The 5,298-nt window shown below is 33.6% G+C and overlaps 1 pseudogene; it reads left to right on the plus strand.

Moving 5' to 3' along the window:
* The first annotated feature begins 223 nt into the window (after positions 1-223).
* On the plus strand, positions 224-862 carry LOC104676645 (annotated as a pseudogene).
* Positions 863-5,298: the final 4,436 nt, after the last annotated feature.

A 5,298-nucleotide genomic window follows, 5' to 3' on the forward strand; every position in this document is an offset into this window, starting at 1 on the left:
TTCTCCAAAATTGGTGGTCTCTAATTTCTTTCTTAATTAATACATTGTATAACACTCATCCCCATTGTTTCAGTTATTACTTTAAATACTAATACTTCCCATGTAAAAGTGAGTCATAGAGTCCAATGTGCCTGGCTAGCAGCATCGACTACAGGGCATCTATAGGCAGGGTTCGCTGAATAGGGGAGACAGAGCTACCTGTCTAGTATGATGACTGGGCTCTATGGAGGATAGTAATCTAGAGCTTAAGATGGGAAAACAAGACCTTACTGCAAAAACAAAACCTGATGAAACCCCTATGTTTGACCAGAGTACTCAAAGCACTAGCCTGGAGTCAGAATACAGTTAGATTTTCTCCAGCCACTTCCCCAACGCGTCCTGGAGGAGACCTGTTTTGAGACCTGTTTGTACTGCTGACTTAAGTAGAGGTATGTGTGTGTATGTGTGTGTCTGTGTGTGTGTTTTAAGATAACGGGGCCAGCTGACAAGAGAGACTGGAGTTGTGAACCATGAACAATTTATGAAATCTTTTGAGCATATAAAGAAATCTGAGGACTATCATGTTACAGATGTGGAAGATGCAACTCTAGGACAGATTGTTGCTACAGCAGCTCTGATAATAGAACACAAATTCATCCATTTCTGTTCTAAGAGAGGAAGAATAGAAGATGTTATCATTAACGATGAATGCAGAGAAAAGCAGCTTGGCAAGTTGTTATTATCAACCCTGACTTTACTAAGCTAGAAACTGAACTGTTATAAGATTTCCCTTGAATTTCTACCACAAAACGTTGGTTTGTATAAAAAGTTTGGATACACTATATCTGAGGAAAACCGCATGGGCTGGAGGTTTCTAAACTAAAAATCTTTTCTAGAAAATTGTTAAAGGGGCTAATGCTGTAAGCCTATACTCTTTGCAGAGTTAAAATAATGTATTGCTGCAGCCCAGTAACCTCCATAAGTACTGGACTGAAAAAAAACATGGCAATACTACAAGTATAATGACATTTAGAAGATTATTTTGGGCCGGTGGGATGTGTGTGAATTTAGATTACAAATGAATATTATAAAGGGAATGATTTTTAACCAAAGGAATATAATTTTAGCTTGAATCTTTTATTGAATATTTTTTTTTGAAGTTTGGCTTCATTTCTTGGTAGTCAAGATGATGGGTAATAAGGAGTCATATGTCTGCTGTGTTGCTCATTTTTAAAAAGTGTATGTTGAATAAGGCTGTTTCTTATCACATGCAAAAAATTAAATATTTTTGTTTCAAAGAAACATATCTCAATACACTTAGGGCTGTATCATTTCCCATATATTAAGTGAGGATGGATAAATTAGTTATTACAACTAAACACAGTACAGTCCAACATGTGGTGATACTAATGCAGGCAAACTTGTTCAGCCTTTTAAAGAAGTGTAGAAGAAATGAAATTGCTTCATTTGACAAGATTCAAAGTAAAATAATTTAAAAGTTTTACTAGAAGTTTGTACAGTTCTGTGTAGATAAAAAGCACCATTTTTCTTGTTTGTGAAATATAATTATTCATTTGTTAAAAATACTGAAAAGCAATTATATTGGGAAATCTAAGGTATTTTTAACAGTGAATTAGCAAATCTCAGCATATGTATTTCTACCCCAGTGTTTCTTTTCATGGACATCTGAAGCCTCTGTTCTGAGTAACATTTTTATCAAAAATGTAATATTAGAGAATTGAGTGGAATACAATATTTTAAAATGTATTGATATTGTTTGTAGGCTCTACCCAAATTTCATGTGGAATTGTAATCCCCAGTATTGGAGGTGGAGTCTGGAGGGAGGGAGGTGATTGGATCTTGGGGCCAGATCCCTTATGAATTACTAATCCCTCATGAATTATTGATTATGCTCTCCATTCACCTTCAAGCATCCTGAGGCACCTTTTGTCACCTGCTCTCTATGCTCAGCATATCTGGCTGTAATCCAAACTTCTGCAACATCCAAACATCTTTCGGGTCATAGTTCAAGTGTTCTTGTCTTCTGCATGATGCTTTCTCCGAGGTTCTCAACCAGAAGTAATCCATCTCCATTTTCCACAGAATTTTAATTTCATGCATTTGATTTATACTTTTTTTCCTTCTCAAGTTTGTGAGCAAATATCACTAGAAAGAAGACTCTTGAATAGGAACTCTTTTCTTTCTAGTGATATTTTTTTATCTCTGTATTCCCCATCAGGCTTACAACAATGCTGTCATAAAAGCAAAGACATGAAAATTACACAATATAAAATGGTGCTTTTTCTTTGTGTAACTAATAACTACAATTCTGTAGGAAATTGTAATTCACAGTGATTTTTGCAACTATTGTCCTAATACAATCTTACAACAAACCTGGAGGAAGGAATTAATAGCATGGACATTTGGTAGATGAAGAAATTGGAGGTCAGAGAGGCTGGTTGGTAGGAGACTTGGGTTTTCAACCAAAGCCAGACCCATAGGGTCTGATTACTTCCCTCCACATTTCCTCTCACCCTATTCATTCCCCAAAACAAAAACACAAATTCTATTCCACTCTGTCAGCTGCACTTATACTTGGTTGACACTTATTCTTCATCTTACAACTACAAGCAAGCTTTCAACTTTATCCATGATATTGCTCTAAGTATTAAAACATCATAAAAACATTTATATTAATAAGTATGAGATTACTATTAATGTCTAAGAGGCATCCATAAGCTAATTTTATTTCCTTTCTTATATACAATGTTATGATTCCTGGAGCACTCAAAAGAAATTTGTTTTGCCATTAATGTCCAAAGGACTGTTTTTTTATGCCCAACACTTGCTTAAAAATTATGTTTACTTTATATTTGAATCATGACTTTTTTTGAATAGTTCTTTGTTCATTCTGGTGATTTCTATTGTCTTTTAAGAACATTATTTGCATTTACCAAATCTTCAGCTTTCCATGTTTTAAATGACTTTCTACTTTATTCAATCCCACATTTTTTTCTTAAAATATTTCACCCCTTTTCCCAAAAACATCATCTTTCTGCTTCAGTCTGAGTTATTGGGTCTAACAGGAATTATCCTGAAACCTACATCTCTTTAATGCTAAATTAGACCTGCTGTAACATGGATCTGATATCTTCTAATTTTTGTTTCTATTCCTCATTTCTTTTAGTTTATATTTAAGTAACTTCCTAAGACAAGAGTGAATGAAAAGTAAACTTTATGAATCATGAATGTCTTTATGGCACACTCACACTTGATTCATAATTCATGGATATAGAATTTGAAGATTGAAAATATTTTTTGTCATAAATCTGAAGAAATTGTTTCATCTACTTCCACATCTAGTATTATTGATGAGGATCATAATATTAGCCTGATTGATGCTTCTTTAGTAGTGATTGTTTTTTAAAATTTTAGTCTTCAAAATTTTAGAAGCTTTTCTTAATTTTTGGTGTTTGGATAAATAATCAGAATGTACACAGGGATGTATGTCTTTTTTTAATTTGTGGTCTCTTAAGAGACTTATTGATAGCACTTTTCCCTATGCAGATTCTCAGTCAATAGATTTATTTTTTGAACTCTAGTTACAGGCCACAGTATTACAGCACCATTAGAGAATGTGCTTGAATATCAGAGTCAAATGGCTTCTTAACATTTAGACAAAATTAGGAGGATATAGTGCTCTTGCACCGGAACAACCTATTCTACCCCTCACAGTGACAGAGTATGTCCCTAGAGGAGCCAAGAAGGATACCAGGCAACTTTACATGGAGAATTTGCCCCTAAGTAAAAGCAAGACAGAGCTGAGCAATTGTTGGTTTTATCATCACAAAGTTATCCATAATATAAATTACTCCATGTCCCCTGGGACAGAGCAACAGGTGAAAGGAAGCTTTGAGTAACAGTAAATTTTTTTTTTTCTTAGAAAAAAAAATCACAAATAGGAAAGAAGTGTTCCTCACTAACAGACCTGAGGTGGGTTCTTAAATCTGAAGTGTGTTCTATATTAACTGTGGGAAATTTTTCTATAATTTAATAAATCCTTCATTTTTGTTTTCTTCATTTTTTCTTTCTGTGCCTTTTATTTACAGGATATTGACTAATAGGACTATTTCTGTTTATTCTATTTATGTATACTCCATGTCTATTTTTTGCTTCATATTTTGGAAACTTTATTGACTGTCTTTGCAATCCTCCTATTGAATATTTTCAAACTGTCACAGTTTAAATTATTAAGATCTTTTTTCTTATTCTGGTGGTTTGTTTTTTATGATGCATTATATTTTTAAACACATCTGAGTGTTAATTCCTACCAGCACTAGTATAAAACAGAACATACCTCACATATTGAAAACATACCAAAATTATGACCATTCCACACAATTTAGTCTTTCTCTAGTGTTTGCTATCTTAATGAGAGGCTGTCAGATTGGTTTTCAATACAGTTATCTCCATCTCATCTCTTGGACTATCTCATTTTTAAGGGACACCTTTCCTAACTACTGCAAAGCCTACTTCTCCATCTTTGCACTTTTCCCAACATCAATTTCTCATTTGTCTGCTTGATGATTTTATTGGTTGTCTCTGCCACTAGATGTAAAGGCAGAAACTGCACCCATTTTTGTTCACCATCTATAGTGCCTGTGACTTGACAGACAACAGTCATTAAATATCTGTGAATGAATAAAAGAACCTATGCATGCATATATAATTATGATATCTTATTGCTATAAAATTTTAGAGGCCAGGTTTTGTCAAGGTAATTTGCATTGCAATGAAAACTACTTATGATTTTGTTAATATGTTAGTTTAAATTATCCCTTTGAGGAATTTGTATTTGAGTTTTAAATGAGTTAGAAGTGGTTACTTGTAATTTTTTTTATCTGTAATGAGATTCTGTGTTGGAAATTAGCTGTTTTAATTTTTTTTAAATATACTTTATTTTTAAAGCAATTTTAAGTTTACAAAATAAATTGAAAGGAAGATACAGAGATTTTTCATATGCCCCTACCCACACATAGTCACAGCTTCCTCCATTACCAGCATCTCCCATTGCAGTAGTACATTTGTTATAACTGATTAATTTACATTGATATATTACCAGCCAAAATCCATAGCTTACATTTAGGGTTCATTCTTTGTGCTGTACATTCTGTGGGTTTGGGTAATTCATAATGACATGAATTCACAATTTGAATGTCATACAGATCAATATCACTGCTCTAAAATTTCTCTTTGCTATGCCTCTTCACATTCCTCTCTCTCCACTAAGCCCTAGCAACCACTGATCTTTTTACCATC

The sequence above is a fragment of the Rhinopithecus roxellana genome, chromosome 9, assembly GCF_007565055.1.
Source record: "Rhinopithecus roxellana isolate Shanxi Qingling chromosome 9, ASM756505v1, whole genome shotgun sequence".
NCBI lineage: Eukaryota > Metazoa > Chordata > Mammalia > Primates > Cercopithecidae > Rhinopithecus > Rhinopithecus roxellana.